Raw genomic sequence first — 19,371 nt, 5'->3', positions numbered from 1 at the left:
CTCACCATCACGAGTACGGATAGGGGATTATGATCTCACCAATGTAGAAACAGTCACAAACTTGGGCAGCACCATCAGCCAGGATGGTGGAACAAGCCAGGACATCCAGAACAAAATCAATAAAGCCAGGAACACCTTCAGGAGCTTAAATACAGTCTGGAAATTATCAAAATACACCAAAACCAAATTCAAGATTTATCAGAGCTGCATACTTTCAACACTACTTTATAGTGCAGCATGCTGGGGAATGAGAAAGTATGACATGTCCAAACTGTCTTCATTCCATACACCTGCTTCAGAAAAATCATCCATATCTTTTGGCCCAGAAAAATCTCAAACCAAGATCTATTGACACAGTGAAGCCAAGAATATCTGAGCACCATCATTGCCAGCAGGAGCTGGAGATGGATTGGCCATGTGCTTCGGATGGAAACTGATTCCATCACCAGAGTAGCAATAAAACGGACACCTGAAGGCAAGTGAAAATGAGGCCACCCAAAAACAACATGGCGAAGAGCTGTGGAAGCCGAGCTGAAAAACCTGGGGCACAGCTGGGTAGCCATTGAAAGACTTGCCAGAAACAGACAGGAGTGGAGGAGCTTTGTCACTCCCCTAAAGGCCAGAAGCATAATAGAAACATGATGATGATGTTCATAGACAGTGGTGATTTTGGATGTTATCTTACTCCTGTGGGTGACAAAGGCACAGAGAACCTAGCTGCTACTGGCATCCTGAAGCTACCTAGGCCCATACACTGCTCACCTGTTTACTGCAACAGTGCTAACTGAACTCACTGCATTGTGGCATGGGGAAGTTTCCTCTCACAGTGGAGGAAACAAAACTGCCATCCCTACATATCTTCAGGAAAGGATTGCAGAGTATCTCCATGAAAGTTTTACTGAGATCCCTCAAGAAGATAAGGGTCATCCCAATTGAGATAAACAAAGTACTCCTCATGAGCCCTCTCCATACCTAGTCCATCAAGCCAAATAATGGAAAAGTGGGTGTCAACTCTACCTTTGTTCTGTGACTTTGTGGATGGTGTGGGTTCCATTTTTTATCAGTGGGCTCATTTGCTCTTGCCTGTTTGGACAGGCTTGACTCCAGCAGAGTTTCAAGCAGTTCCTGGTTTGAGGCATGGCTTGAGTCCTATGCTGCATCTTCTCCCCATCCCTCGCAATTCTCATGGCAGGGTCTCCACCTCAGGCTTCTCTGAGGTATCTACAGTCATCTGTGGGGTGCTGGTGGGGTCACTGTAAAGTATGCATGCAGTTCATTGTAAAAGTGAAAGGTCTGCAGGGTAGTACTGGACATCTTGTTGCCTCCCTTGCCTTATGGTATGCCTGGCAAAGTTCCTTTGCTTTCACATGGCATTGCTGTTCTTCCCTGTAGTGCCCCCACTGCAGCATCCCCTGTGCAATCTCCACAGGAATGTCAATATTCTAAGGCTGTTCCATAGCTCTGCTTGCACAGCCTCTTCTCCCCACAGGGTGAGAAGATCCACGACTTCTTGCCTGCTCCAGGCAGGAGCACATCGAGTAGCTCTATGTGTGTGACATGGCATAGTATACACAACAAAGGTGAGCTGCTTGCCAAGGTGGGCTATCAAGAAAAGGCATTTCAAAAACATGCAAGAGGTTTTAAAAGAGGGAAGGCAGATCTCTGTGATCCTCAGGCAGTGCAGTTCAAAATTGTGACCAGAGCTGTCACTGTTGCAGGTACACTACAGGATAGCTGCTGGAGGACTAGGGTGATCAGATATCTCCCACCCCGTCTCAATTTTTCACACTTCCTAACAGGTGCCTATATGAGAAAAAGCCCCAAATATTGGGATTGTCCCTATAAAATTGGGACATCTGGTCACCCTAGGTCACCCTGGTCACCAAGACTATTAGGATGGACACAACTAATGCAGTGTCTACACTCACACTGCATTGACCTAAGTAGGTCAACCATGACTTTTTCTCATTCAGGTAGCTGGTGTTATTGTGTCAGCAGGGCGCTCACATTGGCGAAAGACAAATTTTACCGTACATACATGCACAGCTAGGTTGACCTAAGTAGACATATATCAAAGTAGCTGTACTGTAAACCAGGCCGAGGTTACTAAACATGGAGTCTTTACCTCAGATGCTAGTGTTCTGTAAATGTGCTTCATTGTTACAAAAGCAATTATTTTAAAATTAATTTTGTATTTTACTATTTAAAACCGAATCACTAGGTGCTCGCTATTTAAAAATCATAAACTAAAAAGCATGTCAATCAGCTTCTAACTGATTGTATGAGTTAAGTCTAAAACTGACTGTATGCTGTGTAGTTTAGAGTATGTCTAATATAAAATCTTGTGATAGGGTGAAATCCAACTCACTTAACTCAATGACAAAACTTTTATTGACTTCAATACATCCAGGCTTACAACCTAGCACAGACTCATTTTTCACTGGTGCAGTATGATTTAAAAACCTGATAAGCTGGGCTGGTGTAAATCATGTCTAAAATAGTGGTTTGCATCAGTGCAGGTACCCTGGTAGCTAAAATCCTAGCCCAGACATGGTCTAAATCTCTCATAATCTGAGTCTTTACCCAGTAGCAAAAGATGTATCTCAAAATAGTTTAGAGATTTCATTCAAGCATCCAAACTGGCCAAATTAATTAAAAATGTGGACATTCATTAGGCCAGATAACTTTTAGTATGAACTCCTAGAAAAACTTTCCATGGTATTAAACCTCCAGTTCATATCATATACAGCACAATTCTACAGTACCATTTCACTCCCTAGCTATTAACTAGAATTTTAAGGAATTGTAGTTTCCTCACAGCCTTCAACCTTTATCAGGAGTCACTACTAAGAAAGAGTTCATTCTCCATGCCTGCATATCTGTACCTTCTGCAGCAGCTGACAGACCAGGGTACACGTTCATGCCAGCTGTTGTGATGGATTTGTGATGTTCATAGTCACTGGACAGAGTCCCTCATATAATTTCAAATAGGCTACTGAGCCACAGAAAATTAATAATACTATTTTTATTTCTAAATTATTTCCTATTTTACTGCTAATGACTTTTGTCCCAGCCAACAACTGGTCAGATTTTAACCAACAATTTGATGGTGAAATGATTCCTAATCCATCCCTTGGTGTTTTGGGGGAACACCCCTGCTGTTCTGAGAGAATGTTACCTTGGATCTATTTTTTAAAATAAATAAACTTATACAAAGAGCCCTCCTGCTCTTCCTTAGTTCCCTAAACAACATTGTTTCTATAGTTTTCACTTCCAACTCTAGCCTTTCCACCTTCATTACCCATCCCCATTTATTCTTGCCAGCCCACATATTCAACTAACCTCTGGCATCAACTCCTGCTGTCATGCTGTAACAAAGAGGCCTTTGGCGTGACACTACTGAGAGTATCAATTCAGGACAAATTGCTTAGAGCAGGGCAGTTAAAGCCCAAGGCGGGGGGGTCCTTTACTACTAAGGCACACCAAACCAGCCAAACAGAGAGGACTTCAGTTTTATTCCACTGGCTAACCAGAAGTCTGACAAGCAATTCCCTCAGACACTCCAATTTCCCAATATCACCACCAGTGTCACTCCTTATGGGGATGAATGGTTATGAAAACCAATACCCGAGTTAAAAAAAAAAAGGATCTTCCAATCCCAAAGCACCAAGCCCCAGATTCAGGTGAATATATCAGTCAGATCTTACCCCAAAATCACTCTGTTGCCAATCCTTTAGAATCTAACATCTAAAGGTTTATTCATAAAAAGGAAGAAATATAGATGAGAGTTAAAATTGGTTAAATGGAATCAAATACATGCAACAATTTCAAAATTCGTAGTTTAGGCTTGTTTCAGGCTTGATGGGATTACTGCTGATTTAAACCAATCAAGTCTCTGGAGCACACACATCCTAGTTTGGATGGGTCGTTCAGTCCTTTGTTCAGAGCTTCAGTTTCAAGCATAATTCCTCCAGAGGTCAGAAGCAGGACTGAAGATAAAATGGAGAGGTTTCCAGGATCGTTTATATCCTCTGCAATGTGGAAGGACCCCTTTGTTCTTACTGTGGAAAATCACAGCAGCAAGATGGAGTTTGGAGTCACATGGGCAAGTCACATCTCCCTGCATGCCTCAGTTCTTTACAGGTAGAGCAGCCATTGCTCACATGCTACCTTGAATGTTCCCAGGAAGGCTCCTCATATGTGGATTGGAGTCTCCCGAGGTTCATTGTCAGTTAAGCGTTTCTTGATTGGGCACTTAATCTGAAGAATTCTTTCTCAAGAAGCTGACCAAATGCTTCACTAATGCTATTTAGTATCAGACATTGAAATACAAGTACAGAGCGCATATTCATAACTTCACATACAAAAATGATACACACAGACAACATAATCATAACCAGCAAATTACAACCTATTCATAGATACCTTACTTGACCTCCTTTGTACAAGATTTGGTGCAACTATAGGACCTTGGTTGCAACAATGATCTATACGGTCACACTTTATGTCAATAACATCACACATGCCACTGAGCGTCTTGACAAAATTCCATAAAAATATATTTTTCATTCATCAGAGATATGTTATCTTCCTTTATGTATGGCAAGAGGGATACATTGATGTAAAAAAAACTGTTCTATTCTGAAATGTGATTCTGTAAAATTGTATTGTGCGGTTCTATGTTTATTGTCCCTCAATGGTTTCCTTATCAAATGTTCTCAGTTTACAAGCAGACTCTTTTTGTTTTTCCACCAACTGCCAGCCCTACAAAATCACCCTGGATCTACATTGCAAGCCAAGTTACTTTCTTCTCATGTATCAGCCCCAATAATCAAGGTTCTGTAGATCAAATTCAGCCCTCAATTATCCTTATACAATTCACAGCCTTCAACTGATTTATATATATGTACATATGTAATTTATATTTTTTATTTTATATAAACTGAAGAATTATGTTGAAACATAATAATGACCACAACCCACTGCACTCTTCCTGTGATGTGCTGACTCAGTTGGGGCAACAGAAGTAAAAAGCAGTCAAACTTACTTTTCTCAGTAAAATGAGCTATTGTGACTCTGCATACCCTCAGTTGCCACATTTATATAGTCACTTTTTACATCAGCTAAAGGCTGCAAATGGCCTGAATTGTCAAAAATGTCAGGCCTCCAAACATTTTTAGTAGGAAAGGAAGCAACTAGAAAAAAAAATCTGTAGGTGGTGGTGAACATTGCACATGGAAAACCAAACTTTGGAGTCCTATTCAGAGCCTTGGTCCATCACTAGCTCTGAATCATCTGGGTATATCTCATGTAATCAATTCCCTGGTATTACAGGGACCTTAGGAACTCATGTATCTTGGTCCCTCCTATTCTCTACCTGTGTCACACAACTGTTTATTCTCCTGAGGGCTGTAATACTTTGGATTAATTTTAGTTGTTAGGTTTAGTGAGTGGATGCTGAGTGGTGCTGCTCTTCTGTGACACAAAAGAGGTCAGACTAGATCAGGGTTCGGCAACCTTTGGCATGCAGCCCATCAGGGAAATCCACTGGTGGGCCGGGACAGTTTGTTTACCTGCAGCATCCACAGGGTTGGCCAATCACAGCTCCCACTGGCTGCGGTTCGCTGTTCCAGGCCAGTGGGGGCTGCGGGAAGCAGTGTGAGCCAAGGGATGTGCTGGCCACCACTTCCCGCAGTCCCCATTGGCCTGGAACGGCAAACTGCAGCCAGTGGGAGCTGCGATCGGCCAAACCTGCGGATGCTGCAGGTAAACAAATCATCCCGGCCTGCCAGCAGATTTCCCTGATGGGCCGCGTGCCAAAGGTTGTCAATCCCAGGACTAAATGATCCGGTAGTCCCTTCTGGCCTTATACTCTGTCTTTGTTCAAGTAATGTGTTTAATAAGCCTGGATAGAGTAGTGTGGAATTTTTAGTTTGTAGCTGACAACTGTGTCTTCTTTTTTTTTACTAAAAAATGACTTCTGGTGTGCAATAAAGGCCTGATCCCAAGCCCATTAAAAACTATGAAATACCCCTAATGATGTCAATGAGCTTTGGGTCAGGCCATAATTGCATTACCCCTATATTTCTTTAGGCATTATATCCTACAGTTCAGTCAATTTTTCAGAGCATAAGAAAATAGTTTTCCACTATTATTATTAACCTGAATTCCAGTCAATATAAATTCTGTACCATTCATACATGCTTTTATTGAAGAGTGCAAAGAAATGACAAGTATTCATGATAGCTGACACTATCTATGAAAGCCATATTGATTAGTAAGAGAAAGAAAATACGGATTTATTAATTTTTTTTAAATATCTTGATGTGAAGAATACCGTTTCATACAGATACTTAAAATAAGCAGAAATGACTTTTCCTTCATGGAAAATTAAGTTATTTTTTTCTTCCTATTACCATTTCAATTGAAAGCATTTCTACTCATTTCCTTCTTAATGGAAGTGTATAAATAGCAATAGCCTTTAAATACTGCTTTTTTTTTCTTAAGTAAAGAAAAAAATCTTTTTAACATTAAGAACTTTAATAAAGCCTCAAAAGAGGAGTGATGCAAGCAGTATGCCAAATAAATGACTACTTTCAATTTAGCAAATACATATTGATTTTTAAAAAATATTTTGTGTTAACAGCTATGCCAAGTGTTAACATATTTCATGGTGGTCACTTTAAATAAAACATTCAACTATATAATGTGACAAATTCATATGCATATTTGTTTTAGGCTTTATAGTGTCATCTTTACTGTAATTCTGAAACGCTAGAGAAAAATATCTTCATGTGAGGATTTAAGAATTTAAGGTTTATGTTATCAAAATGTAATTAAGTATTGCAACAAAAGTCAACCTACAAACTGCTAGGAAGATATTTATGGAGACTGAATGACACACCTGGATTGGAGATGTTGCTAGTGCTAAAACAGTGCTTTTGCACAAAGACAGGCAAAAGCCTGAAATCCCAGCAGAATCCTCCTCCATGCTTTGTCCAGTTCCAAAAATCATGTCTGTCATTTTAAAATATGAATGTGGTGCCAGTCCTGAAAGCTGATGCATGCAGTCAGACCCTTGTGTCAGCTTAGCATCCCATTTACTTCAGTTGGACGTTACAGAAAAGCAGATGGCCTGTCTTTGTATATCAGTTTGCAAAATGAGCACCTGATGATATACATGGATCAGGGTGAGTTAATTTTTCCTTAAACATTCTACTTTTTCTGAAGTATTAAGCTTTTAGATCTTTGTAGGTTCTTAAGGTGGCCCGGTAAACACCATAAAGCTAAGAAATGTTACATAATATTTCACCCTCATCTTCTAAGAAATAATCACAAAGTCTCAGGTCAGTACCTCAAACTGCTCTTATATCCATTGTCTTCCATTTCATTTCAAATCTATGATGTGGGCATTTAAATGGGTAACAACTAGTAGCCACTGACTAACCCAATGTTTACATTAATGAGTTTTTTAATACCATGGAGGTGCTTTTAAATTACGAAGTAGAAGGGAGCTACAGCAGTTCAAGTGAGAATTAACAAGATGGGCTCCATGTATCAAAACATCTGAGATTATGAGATAAGGACCTACAGAAGTAATAGACTGCAGATGATGAAGACAAGGACTTATAAGGTAATAAAGATGAGACTCAAAGGATAGTAGAAAAATTTGGGAAGGAATTTAAGAAGCGTTAATAGTAAGGGATATGGTGGAAATATCAATTTTTATTGGGGAAATTAAGCATTTGCAGGAGCTGAGATGAGGAAGTGTTGGATTTATTAACTGGTTTCTTTGGCTGAGAAAGACTGTTGGTTTGCTACGTTTAGTTTTGTTCTGTGTTTGATTTTGTTGTTAATTATCTATTTGTCAAAGAGGCCGAGAACCTGGGATAGGTTCTTTTTGTGTTTACAACTTAAAACTAATAGTAAAGAAATAAAGAAATAAATAGCATTTAAAATGAAAAGCCATAGATGCTGATGGCACCAAACAAAGCAATATTAAAACCCACAGATTCAGGCTTATGTTGACAACCAGTAATTTGGTTTTCTCAAGACTGAGTTTTAAAAAGTACATTTTCGTCCAATAACAAATATTAAAATCATGCAGACATTCAACACAGAGTAATCCAATTTGCAAGAGTTGTCTATTTATACAGTCTAAGTAAAAAGACCTCTATCATGAGATATCCATTAGAGAAAGTAGACACATTTTCCCAAACATATGCTTCTCTCTCTAAGAGTAATGGAGATGGGATATTTCAGAGCTGACCCTTTCACTCACTCTGCTAGTACTGCAGCACTACCAGCATAGTCATAGTATAATACGTATAGTGCAGTACATATAGTACAGCATTACGGTACAATCCTCCCTCTCTATTTAACTAGAACCTTCAAGGGCAACAGCCCACAAAAAGAGTGGGAAAAGAAAAAAAACAGCATAAAACTATGAGAGGTATTTCTGGATGTCATGATTGAAATACTGGAAAAATTCCAAAGAGCCCGAACAGAACTTCTTGGCAAAGTACACTATAAAGCTGGAACAAGATATTTATCAGAACAATCCAGACAGAAAAGTCTGAACACATTATTCTGGGAATGGCAGACCTCAGCCACTGGGATCTGTGGGGGGCCATGCCTGTGGACGGTCAACGTCAGCAAAATGTCTCGCGGCCTGCAATCAGTTTACCCTGATGGGCCGCGTGCAGCCCGTGGGCCGCAGGTTGCTCACAGCTGAGTTAACCCCTGGCAGTCTGTTATATCCTGTTTGTATTTTCCCCACTTGTAACTTCAGCTAACATACTTGGTTTGACCTGAACATAGATGCCTTTACATGAAAGGCAAAGGAGAACTTATCTTCTATAAAATTGGATGAAAATTGCTCTAATTGTTGTGAAGTCATTATAAAGTTACCCCAATTTGAAATGTTGATTTGTGACCAACATTTCTTGGTGTCCATTTGGGTCAGCCAGGTCAGATGGAGAAGACAGGGCAGTGTTGTGCTCGCCTGCTCCATCTGCACCGTCCCCAGCTTGCTTTCCTGAAATGGCTGCTGGATGTAAGAGCCCCCCAACTACTGATTGGCCAAAATTTTCCATCAACATCTTTTTTTATGGAAGAAAATGTTTGTTTCAACAAAACAAAAATGTTATTATCAAAAATTATTGAGTTGTCAATAAAAGCCTGAAAATTTTAGAAGAAAAATGTCACCAAATATGAAGTAAAAATATCTTTTTGGTTGACATTTTCCACATGGAAAAAATTGTTTACTGACCAACTATCCCACAACAACTCCACTCTTTCCTTTGTCCCACCCCCACCCCCATCCTCCTAGCACAACCCTATTCTGCATGAGAACATAAGAACAGCCATATAGGGTCAGACCAATGGTCCATCTAGCCCAGTATCCTGTCTTCTGACAGTGGGCAATGCCAAATGCTTCAGAGAGAATGAACAGAACAAGGCAATTATTGAGTGATCCATTTCATGTCGGCCTGTCCCAGCATCTGGCAATCAGAGGCTTAGGGACACCCAGAGCATGGGGTTGCATCCCTGAGAATCTTGGATAATAGCCTGTGAGGTGATGCATCTGTGCAATGGCACCCCCTCTAACCAAGCCTGGCACAGGCCCTGGGCGCATACAGCCTAGTGGGGCTGTCAGTCTATTTTTGGTCCCCAGGAGTCTGAAAACCCTTTCTTCACTCCCAAGCCCATCAGTGGCTTAGTAGAGGAATCTAGGCCCACCCACTCCATTGGGTTCCAGCTCAGGGTCCTTGAGCTAGATAAGTAGCATCAAAGTTCTTTGAATCTGACAGTGCCCTGAGCTCCTTCCTACCTTCCCCTGGATCTCTGCAGGCTCTCCAGCCTGTCAATCAGTTCATCCCCTTCTGGGCTGTCTCTGGGCAGCTGTTTAGTAGCATGATGGTAAGAGCTCCTTTCTCCAGCCTGCTCACTCCTCCCAGCTGCTGTGAGATGGCCAATCAGCAGTGGCCAGCAGTGCCTGTATTAACTCCTTGGTTGCTGGCTGGCCTGGGATAGAGACACCCCATGATATAGCTGTTGATGGATCTATCCTCCATGAACTTGTATTATGCTTTTTTGCACCCAGTTTTACTTTTGGCTATCACAACTTCCCTTGACAATGAGTTCCACAGGTTGTCTGTGTGTCACACGAAGAAGTACTTCCTTATGTTTGTTTTAACATAAGGTGCAGTCTATTAATTTCATCAAGTGACCCCTAGATCTTGTGTTATGTGAAGGAGTAAATAATGTTTCCTTATTTACTTTCTCCACACCACTCATGATTTTGTAGACCTCTGTCATATCCCCCATTAATCATCTCTTTTTTAAGCTGAATGGTTCCAGTCTTTTTAATCTCTCCTCATACAGAAGCTGGTCCACACCCCTAATCATTTTTGTTGCGCTTTTCTGTACCGTTTCCAGTTCTAATATATTTTTTGTGAGATGGGGTGACCAACTGCACACAGCAGTCAAGATGTGGGCATACCAGGGATTTATATAGCCCTGGTCTACACTAGGAATTTAGGTCGAATTTAGCAGCGTTAAATCGATGTAAACCTGCACCTGTCCACACGATGAAGCCCTTTTTTTCGACTTAAAGGGCTCTTAAAATTGATTTCCTTACTCCACCCCTGACAAGTGGATTAGCGCTTAAATCGGCCTTGCCGGGTCGAATTTGGGGTACTGTGGACACAATTCGACAATATTGGCCTCCGGGAGCTATCCCAGAGTGCTCCATTGTGACCGCTCTGGACAGTGCTCTCAACTCAGATGCACTGGCCAGGTAGACAGGAAAAGAACTGCAAACTTTTGAATCTCATTTCTGGAGACTGCGGGAACTGTGGGATAGCTACCCACAGTGCAACACTCCGGAAGTCGACACTTGCCTCGGTACTGTGGAAGCACTCCACTGAGTTAATGCACTTAATGCACTTAGAGCATTTTCTGTGGGGACACACACACTCAAATATATAAAAACAATTTCTAAAAAAACGACTTCTATAAATTCGACCTAATTTCGTAGTGTAGACATACCCATAGTGACATTATGATATTTACTGTCTTATTGTCTATCCCTTTCCTAATGATTCCCAACACTTTTTATTGCTGCTTCACATTGAGCAGATGTTTTCAGAGAACTATCCACAGTGACTCCCTGATCTTTTTCTTGAGTGGTCACAGCTCATTTAGACCCCATCATTTTTTACGTATAGTTGGGATTATGTTTTCCAATGTGCATTACTTTGCATTTATCAACATTTAATTTCATCTGCCATTTTCTTGTCCAGTTACCCAGTTTTGAGATCCCTTTGTAACTCTGCAGTCAGCTTTGGACTTACCTATCTTGAGTAATTTTGTATCATCTGAAAATTTTGCTATCTCACTGTTTACCTCTTTTTCCAGATCATTTATAATATGCTGAATAGTACAGGTCTTGGTGCAGGCCCCTGGCGGATACTGCTATTTATTTCTCTCCACTCTGAAAACTTAGCATTTATTCCTACCCTTTGTTTCCTTTTAATCAGTTGCCCCACACATCCCTCTGGGCAGCATAGTGGAGAAGCATTCAGAGAGGAGCCTGAAAATTGGCATAGATGCACAAGACCGAAGGGAAGGGTGTATGCAGGGAAAATGGAAGACATTGCCACAAGAAGGCCACCCATGCTCCTTCTATTTTCTTCTTACATTCTTAAGTATTCTTTCTCCAGAAATTGTCCTCTCCTACTTCCAGCATACATCCTCAGCTTCCTCACTGCAAGTCCCTTTCAAATGAACCTGCTTCAAATGCAAACTTACAGATGTGATGAGACATGGATAAGGAGACAAAGATGATTCCCCAATCCCCTCTAATGGCCAGCTAGTTTCAGCTGGTTCTTTGAAAATGCCCTGACAGCCAGGTTAGCTTCTTCATCTGTCATATTTAGATTGACTAGCTGGAGCTGTGAATCCCAAAGATAGCCCCAAATACCTTCCTTCCAGACCATGGGGTTCAAGCCATTCATGCAGTCCCAGGATGGGGGCTCCATTCATGTTTCTATGCTATCTTCTTTTTGAATTATGGATGAGCAAAACTAGCATAAGTATTGTCCTATAGTGAGTACCCACTAGATTTGGAGTAGAGCGGGTTGAATTAGAATTAGAATTCTGGAGCTCCCCAGAATATGCGAATTGTATGTGACATTTCCCACCAAATGAATTCAGTTGAAGAAGTGAACCAACCATAACATGGAACATAAAAATATCACTGGAAAAAAATGAGTGTCCATGGAAAGTCAAAGATCAGGCTAAGATAATCACTTGGGAGTAAGTCCACAAATTAATTCAAATGTACTCAAATTGAAAGAGTGCTATACGCAGTTTGAAATGTTACATAGCTATCAAAGTTCACATTCCTTTTCCTTGGGGATTGTGAACTTTGAGATGGTCCCTGGCTAGAGTCTTTAGAATGTTATGCTGAATGGAAACAGAAATAATATGTTCATTTCCATAGACTCTTACAAAACTTTGGCTAATATAATCCACCACAACAGGGTATTTATGATGAAGAAAGCTGTTTGGAAGCTAGAATTTCCATTCTGCAGAAAATTCTTAATTTTTTTTTCATTCCAAATTGGAACAAAAAATCCAAAATGAATGAATTTCCAGTGGAATGAAAATTAAAACAAAAAATTATTTGGATCCACTGTTACATTTTTTTGGATAATGTTGAAGTGATTCGTTTTGATAATGTTGAAACATTATATTTCAATTCATTTTGTGTTGACCTTAATATTAAATATAGGATATTATATATGTATACATGATATGTACATATAATGTATTATACTTAATATTTTGGTATAATATAAAAGCCTAACGAAAATTAATCAAGATGATAAAGCCGAAATGACTTCCGCCTTATTGAAATGAAAAGAGAAAGTAAAAAAAAACCTTCTTCCAATTGAAAACTTTGTTGAAATTCACACATTCCTGAAAAATATTTCAACACTGACAAAACTGCATCTTTCAACAGAAAATTTTCTATTGTTTTTCAACTACCAATTAATGAGTTCTACATGAGTAAAAAGTAAGAGCTATGGAAGGGTTGCAGAAGTGAAAGCTCAAAAAGAAATATAAAATTAAACAAATGGATAAATCCCTCCGTCTCCTTCGACAGGTACATGGATCCATATTAGGGTTTTATACTAAAGCTCATCACCATAGTACCTGAATATCTTTCATATAATATCAACAGCAACATCAAAAGTCCTCAGTGGCCTTCATGGAATTGTTGGTGCTCTTTCCTTTAAATGAAAACACTGTTTGGGATATTTTCATTTGTTTGTGTTGCTTGATTTGGTTGTTTGTTACAGAATTTTGTTTGTTTGTTTTTATTTTTTGCTTCTTGGTGAGGTTTTTTTTTTCTGGGGGGTTGGGGGGGGAGGAGTGCATTTAGGTAGATGCAATGCCAGTGTTGTGAATGTTGTTCTTGCTATGGTGAAAAGACTTTTTTGAAGGAGATAGTTGTTATGCAACAACTTCTGAAGATGGATGTTCCCAAACTTGCACAGGACGGAAGGCCGAAGCTGCCTGCTCCATCCCACAGGTGCAAAGCAGTGCAGCTGCCAAGGTTCTGCTTCATGATAAGGGTGAGGAGGTCACAGAGCGATTGCAGAATGGGTTGACAATCACTGTGTGCAGCAGAGCTGTCCTTGATAACTCTTCCACTTAGAGCATGACTGCGATGGTGGGAGGGATGAAGGGAAGGCTGAGGCTTACGTGGGGTGTAGTAGTGGCAGCAGAAAAGCTGTGCTGGAGCCCCATGCCCTGAGATCGAAAAGCATTCTGCACCCCCCCCCACCAGGTGATGTGCATGGCCCATTTTCTGAGGGCACATGACATAATCTAGGATTTGACATCATTAGAAATTTGTTAAATACATAACATTGTGCAAAGACACTCCTGGCTAGTTATTTCCCTTTCACAGATATGGGATATATACTTGAAAGTTCCGTTGTTTTAAAACATTTTAGCGTGACAACCAGTTCACTACCTAAGCAGAAAAGAAAGAGCACCTACTCAAGGAACATATTGGTTATTGTATATCACCCTTTTGCTCTGCAGAAGATGCAGAGAATAGCTGGAGTGGGGTTGAGAATCTAGCCCCAGAAATTGGGATCTAAAGAATCGGTCAAAATTTGATGTTAAATAAAACATTTAATATTCAAGGTACCTCAGACCCTACTACATCATTAGTTAATACTACCCCTCAATTCGAGGATGATCTCTACCATGGATTTACATATGGGTCCTGAGATGACCCATATACTACCAGTGCAGTCAACTTGACAGCCATGAGCTGCTGTAGAGTCTCTGATAATCTTTACATTTATAGGGAGTTACTCTTGACTGGAGGTAACTGAAGTAGGAACTGGGAGTGGCATTTGGGAACAGTCATGTCGGAGGCTGGTCATGCCTTACTGTAGAATGTGTATACCTTATCCACCATCTCACTTTTCATGTTGTGTATGCTAATTGCAAAGGCCACTGAAATCAGAAGAATTACTACTACTGTCACTTAAAAATGTACACCTTATTTCCAGTCTGAATTTGCCTAGCTACAACTTCCATCCATTGTATTGTGTTATACCTTCCTCTGCTAGACTGAAGAGTCCATTAATAAATATTTGTTCCCCATGTAGGCACTTAGATTAGAATCAAGTCACCCTTTAACCTTCTCTCTATTAAGCTAAATAGATTGAGCTCCTGGAGTCTCTTACTTTAAGACATGTTTTCTAATCCTTTAATCATTCTCATGGCTCCTCTCTAAACCCTTTCCAAACATATCAATATCCTTCTTTATTTGTGGGTATCAGAACTAGATATAGTTTTCCAGCAGCAGTCATAGAGGGTAAAATACCCTCTCTATTCCTACCTGAGATTCCTGTTTATGAATTAGAAGCAAGGATCTTTAGGACAAGTGCCGGTGACAAGGCAGCATAATGCCAGCAAAGATTGGAAGCAGTGAGTTAATCAGATGAGAGAATGAATCAGATGGAGGAAGAGGTTTTTGTCCTTTTGCTCTGTTTGGGTGATGACCTATGGAACATGTCTCTTCTGTTGTAAGGTCAGCTTTCTCTCCTTTCTGAAAAGAACTTCACTGGACTTCTCTCTCCCCTTATTGAAAAAGTCTTATTATTAATCCACCCAACAGACCCAATAGACTGTAAGCTATAAATCAAAATATTATTGCATTTAAACTACTTTTTCAGGAGAAGGTAATGGAGAGAACTAAAATGTTAGGGAAGCTCCAAAAGCCAAAAATAGCCTTAAAGGTGAAGTGCAAAATTATTGGTTTATGTCAAAAATAAGTTAATCCTATAGTTATGTGCAGAGGGCCATCATTCTTATAAGTTATTCTTTATAATCATTCTTTTTAGGTCCCTGGAAGTTTCACTAGTTGTCTCTTATCACTCCAGCATATCATGATGCTTCATGTATAGACATCAGAGCTTTCAGAAATTTAATTGGAACAAGGCATCTGGCCTATTTGTTACTATGGGGAAGGATATTTGGTAAGCATATTGCTCTGATTTGAAAAGTGTGAAGGTTTTTTTAATATTATTGTTTTAACTCTTTGATATCCCTTTGACATGCTGCTGGCCACCTTCTGATCACTGCTGTGCCTGAGAAAGCATTATTGTTATATTTTGTTATATCCAAAAGGTTACAAAATGGCAGTATTGAAATAAAAATGCTAAAGACTATGCACTGCATTCTGGGACTTTGCAGTGAGTGGGAGCCTGTCAGATGACCCAACAAAAAACATTTTTAAAAGATTAATTTAGACTAACTTCTATGCCAAGCACTCCACTCAACCCTATACTATTAAGGGTTATCCATCATCTATCTGTAAGGTTAAATAATTGGCCAAGAATTTTTGTACTTCCCTGTTCATGTTATTGTCTCTAGTACAGCTCATCCGTTATCTTTACTGGTGCTGATGTTTGCTTGTTGTGAAATAAGATGAATGATTTTTCATTACGGAACAAAAGTGATTATTTTTAACTTTTACTTCTGATAGTACAGAATGTTGGGTACAATACAATGTAGTTTAGAAATAATGATCACCAAGAAAACCAGCACAGGAGCTGATCTTTAACTGCAAACTTGCTAATTCACATGAATCTGTTATCACTCCCACCATTAAAATGCATCTGTGTGCTATTTCATAGCCATCTCCTTCATATATCTAAATGATCTCTCTCCCTTTTCCCTTCTTCCTGGTTCCTCGTAAACATTCCCATTTCCCCTTCCTCTGCTCACAAATATCAGGTTCATTTGATAGACTCCTGATTTTCTTCACCTTCCTTCCTTCTCCTCACCCTTCTTCGTTGATGTTTGTGCCTCCCTCCTAAGTGCTGGGAAGAAGATTTTCTCCCTTGCTTCCCCTGGCTGATGAGCTATCAGCTGACACAAGTTATTCTCTTGTTTCTGTTTTTTCTTTCATATGCAATAATATATATTTAGATCTATGTTATCTGGGTTCAATCTTCAGCTGTGACAGACCTGGACAGAAAACAAAGGGTGAAAACCTGGTTCCATAAAAGTCAATAGCAAAACTCCCTTTGATTCCATTGGGGCCAGGATTTCATCCAAAAAGCAGGAATAAATAGATGGTTTTCAACATGGTAAAGATGGGATGAGCCAAGGTTTTGTACTAGGACAGCGTATATCATTGGATACATTTACTAATGATCTGGGAGAATAGTGAGGTGGTTACATTAACAGAAGACAATATTAGAGTATTTGGATTCATCAAGATACATAGAATGAGAGAAGAAATTCAAAAGGGCCTTGGTGAATGGGCAGCATGAAAGTGGATGAAATTGTCTGTTGAGGAAGGGGCATATTGGAAGGAATAAGGTGACCTACTCATGCATGTCTGAGTTCTAAATGAACTGTAACCACTCCAGAGAAAAATCCAGGCAGCACCATTGACAGATCAACAAACACTTCTGTTAAGTGTGCTGTGGAGGTCTTAAAACAAACAAAATGTTATGATGCATAAAGGAGATGGTAGAAAATAACACAGCAATATATAAATAAATGGTAGTCCCTTACCTGGAATACAGTTTGTGTCCAGTCATCCTATTTCAATTAACATAAAGCAGAAATTAGTAGGATCTTGAGAAGAGCACTGAAAATTACTAGAGGGCTGGAGACACTTTCATATGAGAAGAGACTGAAAAGACTGGGACTGTGCAGTATAGAGAGGAAATGAGTAAGAAAGAGGTATGTATAATAATGAATAGAACAGAGAAAGAAGATGAGGGATTTTTAGTATTTATTCTCTTAATGCAATAACAAAGGGATATTCACTGTCTTCCTGCTCTTCTCCTACTGCGCTTACTCTTAGTATCAACAATGCCTGCTCTGTCTGCAACACATGGCAGGACTGAGGCCTGACAGTAATGTAATTACTATATCCAAAGAGTGCCACAACTGCAGATCCCTAGCATATGAGAGTGCTTGCTGCACCTTCCTAAGACATGGCTCAGAGGCCGTGCTCTAGGACTCGCTGCTGGGAGTCACTGGCTCCATAAGTGATTACGTGCTTAGCATTCATGTTTCAGCTAGGACACTTGTTTCAGTTTTCTAAGGCATTTTCTGAGATGTGATGGCTTCACTATACTCCCTCAGAAGGGTTCATTCTAGCCCTTTCTTAAGGCTGTCTGTAGCTTCTTATATTGTGCCATTCACTGTAGTGATAGCATTCAAATGCCAATCTGCTGAAACAGCAACATGAGACCTCCACAAGATTGACATCCAATTAGTATTACATATTACCTTCCGATAGTGTTACAATGTGCTTGAGATTGTGCAAACACAAAAAGTAGTTCAAATACTTCCCCAAAGTGTTTACTATATTTCAGGTGCATGGATTATTTGAAAATGCAACTATCTGAGATTAAATTGGGAAAGATTTGTTCATGACCTTGTGAATTATTTTAATCATTTTTCTGCTACAGGTTTTTATATTTTAATATACTTGCTTGAAAACAACAGAGATCCATTCACAAGAAAATGCCTTTGACCTAGGTTAAGTAATAACTCTGAGGAACACGCTTCACATTTTTTTAATATCCGTTATTGTGTAGTCTATTTAATTACAACGATTGAAATTATAGTTATATAAACGTGAGGTATAATAGGATTAGCTCAAATTTAAGTAAATTGGCTAGAATTCTACAACCATAAGACAGATGTAAAATAAGATATTTTATTTAACTAAGAGTTTCTGTGCTGCCCCTGCCACTCCATGGACTCTACAGAGATCTTGATGTACGGATCAGCGCTGAAGTTGGGACAGGCTGGAGGTGGGATCCAGGTTGTGTGTGTGTTTGGGGGGGGGGGGGTAATTGCCATCATCCCTTCTCTGACCCCACAGAACTTTTCTGAAAAAGTTAACATAACCTCAGGCTGTATTACATATTTTGCAGATCCTTCCATCAGGGAATAGGATACCTGCATGGAGAAGGGCCATGCAGTGTTCTTGGCAACAGGGGAAGTATTCTTGCCAGCAAGTTAAAGTATGGGCTGGATGAATGGATTATAAGGTGGATAGAAAGCTGGCTAGATCGTCAGGCTCAATGGGTAGTGATCAGTGGCTCCGTGTCTAGTTGGCAGCTGGTATCAAGCGGAGTGCCCCAAGGGTCGGTCCTGGGGCCAGTTTTGTTCAATATCTTCATTAATGATCTGGAGGATGGGGTGGATTGCACCCTCAGCAAGTTTGCAGATGACACTAAACTTGGAGGAGTGGTAGATATGCTGGAGGCTAGGGATAGGATACAGAGAAACCTGGACAAATTAGGGGATTGGGCCAAAAGAAATCTCATGAAGTTCTAACAAGGACAAGCGCAGAGTCCTGCACTTAGGACGGAAGAATCCCATGCACCGCTACAGACTAGGGGCCAAGTGGCTAGGCAGAAGTTCTGCAGAAAAGGACCTAGGGGTTACAGTGGATGAGAAGCTGGATATGAGTCAACAGTGTGCGCTTGTTGCCAAGAAGGCTAACAGCATTTTGGGCTGTATAAGTAGGAGCATTGCCAGCAGATCAAGGGATGTGATCATTCCCCTTGATTAGGCACTGGTGAGGCCTCATCTGGAATACTATGTCCAGTTTTGGGACCCACACTACAAGAAGGATGTGGAAAAATTGGAAAGAGTCCAGCAGAGGGCAACAAAAATGATTAGGGAGCTGGAGCACATGATTTATGAGGAGAGGCTGAGGGAACTGGGGATGTTTAGTCTTCAGAAGAGAAGAATGAGGGGGGATTTGATAGATGCTTTCAACTACTTGAGAGGGGGTTC

This window comes from Chelonia mydas, chromosome 1, assembly GCF_015237465.2.
Source record: "Chelonia mydas isolate rCheMyd1 chromosome 1, rCheMyd1.pri.v2, whole genome shotgun sequence".
Taxonomy (NCBI): Eukaryota; Metazoa; Chordata; order Testudines; family Cheloniidae; genus Chelonia; species Chelonia mydas.
This window is presented reverse-complemented; position numbering follows the sequence as displayed.